The sequence below is a fragment of the Mercenaria mercenaria genome, chromosome 16, assembly GCF_021730395.1.
Source record: "Mercenaria mercenaria strain notata chromosome 16, MADL_Memer_1, whole genome shotgun sequence".
Lineage (NCBI taxonomy): Eukaryota > Metazoa > Mollusca > Bivalvia > Venerida > Veneridae > Mercenaria > Mercenaria mercenaria.
Genome location: NC_069376.1, coordinates 30108054 through 30122136, shown reverse-complemented (window position 1 = coordinate 30122136; position 14083 = coordinate 30108054). Strand labels below are relative to the sequence as shown.

At 33.3% G+C, this 14083-nt stretch overlaps 1 protein-coding gene across 3 annotated transcripts in view; it reads right to left on the bottom strand.

The window, feature by feature from the left end:
- The window catches only part of LOC128549572 (uncharacterized), a 372750-nt gene that overhangs the window by 263288 nt on the left and 95379 nt on the right, over positions 1-14083 (bottom strand). The window lies entirely within an intron of this gene.

Here is a 14083-nt window from a genome sequence, read left to right as displayed (position 1 = left end):
TCAGTCATGTAACGGCGGTCAATGAACCTAATCAGTGTTTCTGGAGTTTCTACAAATACTAGCCTTTTCCCCGCAAGTAACTGCCAACTTCTCCATATGATTCAGAAGTGGAGGACGAAATTACTCTGACAATTTCTATTATCGAATCATCATGGAGAACATACACCTCTCCCGGGGATCGAACTAACGACCCCGCGATCCTTAGATCTGCGCTCTTCTTATTGAGCTAAAATACTTGGTTGTATACATGACAGTAAAGTTATTTTAACAGTTTATGTGAGAATTTTTATATATTTATACGTAATTCATTTTCGCTGTAGTCTTCCTCCTCAAAACCAACCAATTTTTCATTTCGCACATATTTATCAAAAGGTGTTCAATATGTAACTCTTTTTATAGTCAGTTCAAAGCTTAAATTTAAATTTTATTGCTACCTGACTTTTGTTTTTATCTCTGCCAAATTTTGACAGATTTAAATGAAAATTGGACACATTGTTTAATGACCAGTTCATTTAAATAAACATGACAGCAATATCAACTGTGCGTACATTCATTGAGCCATGACAGTTAAAATAAGGTAACCGAAAAATTAAACGTCACAGAATGGATGCAACTTGGTGCGGCAAGTACTGTCATCTGCAGTATTAAACAATTTTGTCATTAATTGGTATCATTAATGACGTCACAAACCTGATATAAAATTAACATGTTCATATTGAAAATAAATATGATACTTTGAATTTCTGCTGTGATGAATTTACTAATTATGTGACTTTTAGTTTAAGGGTTACATTATTGTTACCCTTACGGTTAAATGAATATAATTCAGGCTATGATCGTTTTTATGTTTTCTATAATAAAATAATCATTAAACATTGTGTAGAACATCATTCAAATCTGTCAAAATTTGGCGATAAAAGAAAGAAAACAGATGTGGAGTTAGAAAATTTGTTGAGTATATTATTAATAAACGCAACCATTTTGCTTCCTTTAGTACCTTAGAAGTCATTTTCAAAAGTTCATTTTTGACCTTGACATGTTTGTGACATTGAAATTACATTAAAACAACCCTTGCATACGACAGTACCAAAAATATTTTTGCAGTAGATCCACATATATAAACTGGCAAACATGTCAAGTATAACACACTTTGCCATTGTATGCCACTTTTCCTGGATATAAATAGAGGATATTTGTTTGTTTTGAGTGAATATGAAATATATCTCACTGAGAAGTGAGAAAATTTCAAATATTTTCACGAGCGCGTAGCGGGAGTGAAAATGTGAAAATTTTCTTACTTCGAGGTGAGATATATTCCATATTCACGAAAACAAACAAATTTTCTTTTTATTTTATGCTCAATTACGTTGAGATGTACATTTTGCAACTATATTAAATCTCAGCGCGGGAAACAGACGCGCGTAAACAGACATAACGTCAGACGTGCTGTGACGTTATAAAGACGCATACAACATAAAGTTCCATTTTATTTTATTTTTTACTGCATAACGTTATGAAATTCTCTTTATGTAAAAAATTTGAATCGAGAAATAAACTATGAAGAACAAAGTGCGACTACAATTTTCATCCTGTAATTATTATTCTATATAATATAATATATATAATAAATATTTTTAATATTATCATCAGTTTTATTTACAAAATACTAAAGGGCGTTGAAAAACAATATTTAAACCAATTTAGACGTTTATATGAAAATAAAACGAGAGCACAGTGGTATAGTTTATCTGTAAATGCACTCATTTGACCTTTGACCCCATTATACTGTAATGAGGAACCATATAAGGCGACAGCCCCTTTTAAATTTCATATTTGATCCTAAGGAACACTTTTAATAATATCCGAGCATTAACAAAAAATGCCATCAGAAGTCACATTTTCCTCAGATATTGGCAGACTATATATGATATAATGATTTTTAAGCTTTCCTGCGATATTTCTAAAGCTGAACGGGATAGTTTTATCAATTTTACAACAATCTTACACTTTTTTTTAAATAGAATTGCCCGGTTATAATGTCAGTATCGATTGATTTATAGGCACTACCAATTATATACGAAAATAAGAAACGAAACAATGAATTAGAAACCAGAGAAAAGCAAACTTATACGAAGTATGAATTGCAAAATTTGTGTAAATTGTTTTAATGTGTGATAAATGTCATGTCATTTGTAACTTGTATATGTATATGTGTGTTTTAAACTAAATAAACATCTATCATCTATCTATCTAAAATGTTGGCAATCTACTGCGCCATCACGCCGATTATTTATATTACTTCGAATACCTTTTGTTTTAAAGGGTAGTGCTACTGATTGTTTATTTACATATTGCTAAAAATGAAAACCCGTAGCAAGTAGACCATATTCAATAGGATCAAACAAAGCCACTCATTCATTGCGGTCCAATAGTTATTCAATGGGGGAAAGCTAGACTCCTTAGTCATTATTTCGTGAATCAATGAATAAGCTTTGTGTTTGCAAACTGAAGGCTTGGTTTGTCAACAATATTATGTGATCGAACAAGCCACAAATCAATCTTCAAAGGTTTCAAGTAAGAGAAGTCCTGTGGAATAGTAACATTAACTAATTGAAATATTGGAATACGAGAGACATATTTGGACATAATGCTTACTGACTTGACATCTATACTTCAAGTGTATGACATAATATATATATATATATATAACACCAAACTTGCATCTAAGAAAAATGACTGAACTTGTACTGTATTAGATCTTACATGTAACATCTTCGATAAAAGAACATGAATTGTGTGTCCTTGAGAAAGCAGATACAATAATAACGCTGAATTCATTTACAGCCCTTAAATAGCAAATGCATATTTTTACATTTCATGCGTTTCTTTACAATTTTACTGATAGCGTCAGCTATTTAGTTATTAATCTAAAATCGAGGATTAAGAGAGTATTGGGCAAAAAAGGCTTCAGAAGAATGCTATATTTTTACAGGAAAACAAAAACATATATATATATATAAATACACGCCACTTTATTACATCGAAAATCTGGAGTGATCTGCACATATTTCACTCAAATTATGAGTCCAGTTCACAGATAGAAATGCTTATTATAAGCCAAAGAAACAGGCTGAAACACTATAATTTCATCATAATTTTAAAGTTTGAGAAGCTGTTCAATGCCAGCTGATATTAGCCAAAATATAAACACTCAACAGAGGTATCTAACTACAGATTTTGTGTGTGACAATATAGCATCCTTCGACATCAATATCAAAATAATATTTTGTTTACTGTATTTAAATGAATTGTTTTATGATGAGCCGATACGTTTTGAGGAAAACAGGGGCGGGTTGTTATTGCCGCTATTTGATTGAGAAATATGCGCATCAGCGTGTGGCCGTAATAATCACATTGGGCGTTGTTAGATGTAGACATACATACCAATACCACGTATAAAATATTTCAGGAATGATTTCTTCATTTATTGCATTTAATATTTGAATATTCAGGTGCGTAGCAACTAAGGAGTGTGCATCAAAGCATCAGATTTGGAACAAAAATGGATTTTTTTTCCATCACAAATAATTCATTCTTTCTTCTTAATAAGATAGTTTCAGAAAGTTTCCGTTTGTTTTATTTAAACGGAGTATTATTATAATTGACTGATACTGGTAGTGACGGGAAAATAATATTAGATTCAAACGATTTATGGCTATGATTTTATGATAACACCGCGGGCGGCGTGATTTTTTATATGTGATATTATATGAATTCAAATCTCCTCAGGTTCCAGTATTTTACTTTTCTGGTGTAAGGCCTTCGTTAGTATTTCACGTCACACTTAGAAACAGGTGTTATAGTGGTAGTTAGATGGTGATCTATTTTAAGAATTGAGAGATTCTTCTCAATATAAATGTGACTATGGCTTGAATGCTTAGTACGAAAATTTATTAAACGAGCTGTTTAATTTTTATACCTCAGGCTGTATAAATATGATATTATGTAGACGGCATGTAATCTCAATCTAATATTTAAATAAAGGTGATGTATTCATTCTGTACGGATGCCATCATATAAGCATTTCCCGGAAACAGTAATAATACTAATTATGTAAGCTAGAAATTGCATTATAACTCATAAGTTGCTAATTCTATAACTGATTTGATTGTTCTATCTAAACATAATTAAAGGGAAATTAAAAATAGAAAATCTTATCAATATTAGTGCATGTGTTATCGTTGTTTACTGTATGGTTATATATTCCTATAATTTATATCATTTGAAGCTTAAGTCAGTGATCGACCGTCTCTCAAGCTATACTTCAGTCAAGACGTCTGTATGTCTGTCCGTCTAAAGTACGAAATATATTTGTCATGAAACTAGACGCATTAACGGATAAAATGTTCACCATTTAATTTATGTTAGTCACAACAAATTGATTAGCGATAACAGTGTTTGAACGTAATATTTTATTTATTGACACGGAAACCAAATGGAAACTATTTATGATTAAAAGAAGAAACAATATTGTTCAGACTTTGTCAATTACATATAAAATGACCAGTCCCTGTACATCATCTTGATCGAATATAAAATACTTTTTTTGTGATCAAGAAAATATAACTTATCAAAGGGATAATATATAGTAGATATTTTCAGTTTGATTGTATTTCATTTATACACTGAACTGTGATCTGGATCGCTAAACAACGGCCCATGATACTTTTTGATACAATATAGAACATATGAAACAGGCAGACACTCAAATATATGCAGTAACAGAATGCAAAAAAAAACATGTATATTTATAAAATTCGAACCAAGAACCGTTCAAACCTGATGCAGATACTCTACCACTTCTTTATAACAGCGACAGTGTATGTACGTCATTATTCTTTCCCCTCATACATTAAGTGAATTCGGACATTTTTGTATCATTGACATTTTCAGAGTACTCAAGATTCATTGTGTATTTACGATGTTACATAACGGCGATTTTCGTGTAAACATTATATATTTTCAATCATTTTTGATCGGTCGAAACTGTCCAAATCTGTCTGACATGTTTATAGAGTTGTCAGTATTAGCAAAGTATTACTTACACCGAATATTTTATTTTTGCCCATTTAGCAGCTGGCGAACGTTGACCACAGCGAGCTAACTGCAGCAATAATTAAGGAGAGAAATTAAATAGATAGGAAATAACAGTTACAATATAGATATCTCTATGCATCACAATAATTCATTAGCTTTTGCTGTTAATTGTTATTTTGACCTAGGTCGGCTGTCATTCATTCGTTCCTAGACTAAAGTGCACTGTGAGCACTTTTATCAATAAAACCCTATTCTTTTACAAAAGTAAAAGTATGCGAAGAACTCTTAGTATGGTCTCTATTCCGCCACGTCAGAGAACATGTGCCGAAGGTGAGAGTCTGATATATCTGATCTATTTCTGAGACTAATTCTGTTGTTGTCTTCCAGTTTCTTGTGATAGTTGGCAACATGTCACGGTTTATTTTGGTATAGTACCTCAAAATTGTCCAGTCGGTCGCTGCCACATAGAATGTTTGGCCCGTTAAAACCAGATCTTTGTACAGGGTTATCTTTCTGAACGCTTCTTTTGCGAATATGAATTATTTATTATAATCTTCAAATCTCTTTTCCCAAAATAAGACAAAATTATTTTTCTGCAATTTCTGCTCAACAAGGAACAAACAGATTGCTTTAACGATGTTCCAAATGCGTTTTCAGGATCTTGTCAAGCCGTTTACATACTGTGTTCTCATGGGATGTTAACAGGATGCTTTTTTTTTGATGTTCGTACGAGAATATTTCAATACATTCTACATGTATTACTAAAAGTCATCCATTGAAACCATTATACATACAGCACGAGAATTTCATACACTAGCTAATAGATGTTTTACTCAAAATACCTGTAACAAACGATTAATCCAGTTACAATAGACTAAGTTAGCCATGTACTCATATAGAGTGGCTTTTTGTAATGTTACAGTGAATTATGAAGATAAAATAGAAGTTATTACATTAAAGCCCGAGTCTCTTTCCCGGTATCTCCGAAAGTGATATTTTTAATCGTCTTTTATCAGCTGTTGTTCTGTAGTGACGTAATGAACTGTTTTTCGTTGTGATAAAACATCAAGGAAGTCAAAATAGTCTTCAAGACAGTAACTGTCAAGGCTTGTAGTTGCAGTTACAAAAATTTTCATTGCTGTCGTTAGGGCTATGACAGAAGAAGATGGGAGTTTCTTAGTCAAAATTTCGAGTTAAAGTCTCTAGCGTTTGCTCATAAAAATATCACTGTTTAAACCATGTTTAAGTTTGGAGGCTTTTCAACATAGTTTGAGCCCATATGGCAATGAAATATAGAGATACCCTACACGAACGTGTAGTCATGAGTCTGACCAAGATCAAGTACCTGGAGAGATCTAGATTCTGACGGGAGGTCATAGAAGGTGACCGGGAAGTATTCAAACTTAGAATATTTCACTATTTTGATAATAGCCGGAAGATTTTCGGCATAGTTCGAGCCCCAACCACCTGAACATACTATATATGTAAATGAATATTTATATCCTGGATACAGTTTGGAATCTGGAGTACCAGAGGCTATGGCAGATGTAGTATATGTTTAAATCCCTACATGTTGAGTACAATATATGGATGTGTAGATAGATGATTCCATTTCTAAGAGTCAAAAGCCGTCCATTACATTTTGGCCTGTGACAGACGGACAGTCGTTCAAATTTTACGAAACAAGGGCAAGACAAGTAACTCGAAATCCGACATAGTAACTCAAAACTTCGAGATACTTAACTAGAAATTTGGACTTAAAAACTCGAAATCTCGTCTTTAAAAATTAGTAACTCGAAATTTTGAGTAAGTAATTCGAAATTTGGAGATAATAAAAAACATTCACCTGGCACTAATGCTCTTCTGTACAAAACCGTATACAATAGGGGGATTTTTCCTCGGCATATATAAATATTTTTGTCATATCTTAGAAAAGCGAGAACTTCCAACAATATTTTAGCCGGTGCATATCAATATCATATTATCAGTTACTAGTAATCCTACGTTGCATTAACATACTAATTTTAGTATTTAAAGCCATAAGTGAATGAAAATGGGGTTGGGTAACAAAATTTGCGTTGTTTAAAACATAAATTCGTTACGGTTTTATTTTCACAATATTTATAGTTTTCAAGATATATATTAGCAAAATATTATAAAAACTTATATTACGTGTCTGATCAACTGAATATAGTTCCGGTCTTCTTATAAATCGGGACGTGTTGGAATCATATGTGACGTCGTACGGTTCAGGTATTCATTATTTTTATAATCTGATGTTTAATAACAAACATGAAATGAAACAATGGACTATTACGCTATCAATCGACAGATGCAAAGTTATCCAGACAGCAAAGGACAAACAATCCATTAGGCATAATTATGCTTTGCTGAGTGCTATATACAGAGTTAATTTAACTCCTTTTTCTTAACACAATAACGTGAACTAATAGTCTTCAAGTTTCAATAGTATTCACTAGTGCTCTAACTGCAAAAAATAATACTCAAACAAACGATTTTTTTTTGGTCCTATACTTTTTTATAAAAATATAAATTACTAGTAGGTGATCTTGCGTCTGCAGTTCCAAATTGAATGAAATCTCCTTACTAAAGAGAGCAATAAGTATGCATGATAAGACCTATGTACCAAATACCTCTAGTACAACTTAGATCGACGCTGAAAAAAAGTCTGAAAAATATGTCACAGGAATCTACAAGTCATGATAATGAGTTGTTCGAAGTTTTATCTAAATATATGATTTTTTTTATTGAAAATGTTTACTCCACCATTTCTTTGCTTCATTTGTGAGGACAATTTACATGTTATTAAGCACACGCATGGCTGATTTTATTGTATTTTGTTGGGTTTTACGTCGCACAAACATAATCGTGAGTCATATGGAAAATTTCCAGCTATGATGGTGGAGGAAGACCTCAGGTGCTTCTTCGTTCTTCGTGAATTACTTCATCACGAGCGGACACCTGGATAGAACAACCGACCTTCAGTAAGCCAGCTGCATGGTTTCCTCACATGAAGAATTCTACACCCCAAGTGAGGCATGTCTGAAGTTATGCTTTAAAAGACCGTACAGTAGCGTTTACAGGAATTAACGAAATCAACTGAAATAATGCTGAAACTATGGGTAACCTTAAATTGAGCAAATGAGTTTTATAACACCTTAGAATGCAAACACGCAGTAAACTCGCAGACTTTTACTGAGACTGTTCAACAGACGAATGTGCAAGACACCTCACGCCCCAGCATCGGCTTAAGTGGTATTCTATAATCTGTAACACAGATATAAAATGGACCCTGTTATTTAAAATATATTCAGTATATCGTGCAATCACCTCCTCTTTGTTATCGTTGTTTTTCTTGGATTCAGTTACTCGTTAGTGGATACCCAAACACGTTCTGTGAATAGATGTTTGTTTTATTGCAACATGCAACCATACTGCTAACCTAATTCTAATATATGGTGGTTGGTAATGATCACGTGCATAGCTGTGTGTATGCGTTATACAATGCGGATGAGCGAAATCATAAGTTTTTTTTATATTTTGTTTATTTGTTTTGGGTTTAACGCCGTGTTTCAACAGTATTACAGTCATGTAACGGCGGGCAGTTAACCTAACCAGTGTTCTTGGATTCTGTACCAGTACAAACCTGTTCACCACAAGTAACTGCCAACTTCTCCACATGAGTTATCACAGGTGGAGGACTATTGATTTCAGACACAATGTCGTTTATCAAATCGTCACGGAGAACATACGCCCCGCCCGAGGATCGACCCCGCGACCCAACGATCAGTAGACCGACGCTCTCCCTACTGAGCTAGCGGGCGGGATTTTTTAAAGTAGGAATATGTATGAGATTACCCTTATATGTTTAACGGACGTATATGAAACGAAATAGATATACACCGAACGTGTATCGTAGATATAATCTTGAAATTACACTGCTATGAAAATGATGCATTCACAAATCTTGAATTTTGCTTTGTCTTGTTCTGTTTAATCAAACCTTATTAGAATTTTATTCCCGTACCGTGTTTGCAAGTGATTTGTAGTGTCTTTTGTTAAGAGTTCTTACGTTAGTTCTTTGCTTATTTGAACAAAAATTTAATGTGACCGACTATTCAAGAACAATTTACCTGAATGTCCCAAATTGTCAATCTACATTGAATATTATAACAAGAAAGAACCTTGTTTGGTTTTCGAAGATAAATCTTTGTAATTTAGATTTGTCTTTCATGTTTGCTGTTATTTTCTTTGTTATGTTTTTTTTATACTTGTAGTACTTACATATATGCATGCAAAAGTCTTTGTTAACCCGGGGGAAGGTATGATGATCTTTTATAAGACAAATTAACATTTTGGATACAGTTTTAAAGATTACAGTTTCAATATCATTTAGAAATATGAAAGATTACTGCTTTTAATTATTGTGTACGCTGTTCCTCTTACTGATTCTTTATTGTTATTCTCAAATGTCAACTCTGCTTACAATGATTAAAATGGCTACTTATATATGCTCATTGAATATTATATTCTTGAAACCGCCTCGGTAGCCTAGTGGTAGAGCGTCCGTGAGGTCGTGGGTTCGATCCCCGGCCGCGTCATACAAAAGAAGTAATAAATGGTACTAGCAGCTTCCTCGCTCGGCGCTCAGCATTAAGGGGATAGTGCTAGGACAGGTTAGCCCGGTGTCAGAATAATGTGACAGGGTGGGGTATCATGGCACGTGTCTACGGCGTGATATTACAGTGAGGCAGCACTATAAAGATGGGCACTGTGCTCACTGCTACAAGTAGACACCGACGTTTATATGATTTAAAAATTGTTGAAAAAGACGTTAAACCCGAAAACACACATATATTATATTCTTGAAATTTAATGTAATATTTAGGCTAGATATGATTTGCATTTGATTTGTTTTATAAATGCTTCTAACAAGCTCCGCAGCATTCTCCTGTGAACATATAGGATATAAAGGAAAAATCGGTACATAATTCAACAATAAAATATACTTTTAATCTCGATACAAATCTACATGATTCCAGTGGGGTTGACCGGCTCCTTTTTCCATCATATTGAACCAAATCACATGCGTATGAAGACTACTCTCTAAATAACTGCAAGGGGCAAAACTGGCCCTGTCAAAAAGTTACGTTATGCATATTGTGACATTCTCATTCTGTCAAATTGTGCAGGTACCAACTATTTCATATCTTTTCTATTCAGATATGCCATTGCAGGTCTTTCATTAAAAAATCACCAAAGTTCACCATGAAACAGAGGAACTATTTCCTGCGTATCCACTTCCTTACTGTGGTCAACCAAGGGCACGTACTAGTATAAAAAAACATCGTCGTACGTATAAAGTAATACGTGCGCACGTAAAAGGTAGATGTTTTTTTTATAAACTAGTACGTGCCGCGTATTACTCCATACGTACGGAGATGTTTCTTTTATAGTATGTGCGATAATGTTTTTGTACTAGTACGTGCGCACTTATTACTTTATACGTACGAAGATGTTTTTTATAGTATGTGCGATGATGTTTTTTGTACTAGTACGTGCGCACGTATTACTTTATACGTACGAAGATGTTTTTTATAGTATGTGCGATGATGTCTTTTGTACTAGTACGTGCGCACGTATCAGTTATTACTTGCACACGTATTAATATAAAAAAACATCTATGTCACCTCTGTGCCACCGTAGAATTTATATTTTGTTTTCTAAAAATATCATGTAACCCGTACAAAATGAAACTTTATAAAACGAAAAGCAACAAACAGCAGTTGGTATGCAAGTCTAAAACAATACTCCACTGTAAAATATTATCATTCACCACCTTTACTTTATAAAAAATATTAAGTCAAAAAGTGCGCTATTAATGAATTAAATCAATAAATTAATTATACTTCTGATCTATTTGTAACACACTATTTGTATCAAAGCAAATGCCACATTATTAAAATACATGTATGATAAACAAATAAAAAGGTGTCTCAATCCTAAGATGAACTCTACGTGACGTGAAGTTACCTAAATGTCTAGTTTGAAAGAAGTAATGTAACTGAGGGCTTTAATACCTAGTCATTCATAGATCTTGTTGATTCTAAATGGTCAGAGCGAATGGAGAACTAGAATTACTTGATCGCTGATGCATTTTACCTTTCCTCGTAGACTGATACATCAAAACTTGTTGGTTCTGCTTTGTTCAGCTTGTCTGCTAATGAATAATGTATAAGGGAATCAATGTTGCGTCTAGTGGTTAGGGTATAGACCGCGTAAGCCGGTGGCTGTTGGTATCGGACCCAAGTACTGGTGTTTCTAAAACCCTTACTCGAGAGTGAATATAAAAAGCTAAGTTTCATCCTTAGAGAGCTACAATATAAATTGCTATGAACTCTTGATCGATGTTAGTATCTATAATGTAATCATGGAGTGTATTACTTTCAAGCTGCTGCCGGTTCATAAAAACACCTTAAGTTAAGGTTTATTTCTGAACAATAACCTATTTCTAGTTTTAAAATATAGCACTATGAACTACGTCCAAAGAATAATTGATAGTTTAAGCTCGGTAAAATGCCTCATACTTTAAGGGACTTAATGGGTTTGTTTACAATGAGGAAGCCATATTTTCGTTTCGAACATAATTATATTTATATATATTTTTAAATTCTATTTTTGATATTTTCCCCAAGTAGTTGTCAAAGTTTTTTTTTTTTTGGACCAACTGCTTAGATTATCTGCGATAATGGCGCTGACCCCCTACAAGTTCTTGTAAAATGTTGACAATAGTGGTTATCTAACCATGTGATTATTACATTGTTGTCACGTCACTCACTACTCAAATTTCCTTTGTAACTGAAATGTTAAAAACATGAAAGGGTGTTAACTATAACGCGAACAGTCTCTGTGTGATGAATGGAAGCTGTAAAAGTTGTGTTTATATAAACTTTTTTTTATATTTTCCGGTCCTTTCAGATAAGACAGACCATTTATTGTTAATGGAAATAGAACTCCGCTAAAGCCGCAGCTGACAGTGGTGAGGGTATCCGAGGGGTGTTACTCATTTTATCAGCTCTACAAGACTCAGTCAAAGAATCGGCACGATGTTAAGAGTATTTTTTTCCAGGTTCACTGTGCAATTTAACAATGTTTTCACAAATCAAATTTAACTTCTGGTGACGTCTATCAAATGATTAGATAATACAGACTAGGTCATTAATCTGTTTTCAACATAATAATACAGTAGAAATATCTTCTGAAAAATGGTTTTTACCATGTCACAGAGATACAAAAGAATGACTAACATGTTGTCAGTGAAATAAATAGATAAGTTATTTGTTGCATTAGTCATACACAGAAAACTACATGAATGGAAAAATGAATAAATGAATAATGTAGTGATTTACTAAAGTCTTAAAGGAAAATTTGAAAAAAAAAATCAGTGTTGTTTGTTTCGAAATTTTTGCGCATTCAGACCATCTGTATTATGGTTTGATATGTCTTACCTGTTCGCTATTTCTATTGGCGCTTATGGATATTGAGTTAATGTTTTAATGCGTCTACGTAATTTCAGACGTTATTTCTTTTGTGTTTTGATGGTTAAAATACATTTCCTGATTTATTGCAGGTCAACGAATCGTGCTATCAATCTTGAATAATTTGATATTAGTTTCAGAGTGGTTTAAACTTGTGCTTTGTTAAAATAATTTGTTTATCTGATACATGGATAACGTAACACATAAGCGCAGTACTTGACTCCCCTTTTAAGCTATAATCGTTGTTATAATTATTGTTGAAATGATGAAAATAATATAATTAGGGTCATTTATGAACGATTTGCGTTAATTATAGTGTAAGCTAGAGGCCAGCATCACATATTATACTATATAGAATAGTTAAACGGAACAACTTACTTGTTAAAGCAAGTACCGGTTGTGAAATACTATGTACAGATTTAATGAATTATTAAAAAGTAGACATTTGAAGTTCATAGACTAAAGAAGAGTTGCAGAACTTCAATAAGGGTTTGAGATAAAGGGCCATCGCATAGGAGTTTTACCTAAGTGGTAGTTGAATGCTATAGACGATAGCAAATATAGGATGAGCAACAGAAAGCTGAGACAGATACATATTGTTTGGTAATCTAGTGAGACAGTAGGAGAGTTTTAGCTTACAGAAAAGTTTCATCATTATTGGGGGAAGTACAGCCAAGGCATCGGCGTTATACATATATGGTAATTGAATGTGATAGCATATAGGCGCTGAACATTCAGGAGTCAGTGCAAACATATTGCATTACAGCTTGAATTAAAAGGACAAAGGCTGAGCATCTATGCGATAGAACCCATATGCTGTTGAATCAACGACATTGTCTGACGGGAACTTCAACAAAAAGACCAGTCAAGTAAAGTGTCTCCGGCCTATAGAAATTTGAGCTAATTATAGTTAACTTAAGATTGTGTGTTTGAAATAATTAGTAAGTTGTCTGATCCCTGAAATTATTTAGCTCCTAATAGAAATCATTTACGAATAACTGTTACATAAATAAATAAGTCAAGGCAGCCAGAGGAAACTTTTATATAAGAGATATTTGGTCTCACCAGCTATAAATTTTAACAAAGGACATTCTACATCATTTGTCATGTAGTCAAAGAAAAATCACCTTAGCGATCAGACCCTTTTCATTGTTCAAAATACTAAAGGCGTAGGCACTTCACTAGGTAATATCCTCGTATCCTGACATGCTTACCAATCCTAACTGACATTCAGTACATCAAATTGATTGTAACTAGCCATCAGATAAAGTAATGCTCCTGACTTTTTAAAATCTTTTTAATATCTTATAACGAATAATGATACCGGAGTAAACGACCGCAAATAAATGAAGATACATATTGATAGTTTCTGAAAAATTAAGCTGATATCTGGGATTTCGAATTAATAACTAACACTCACAATAAGA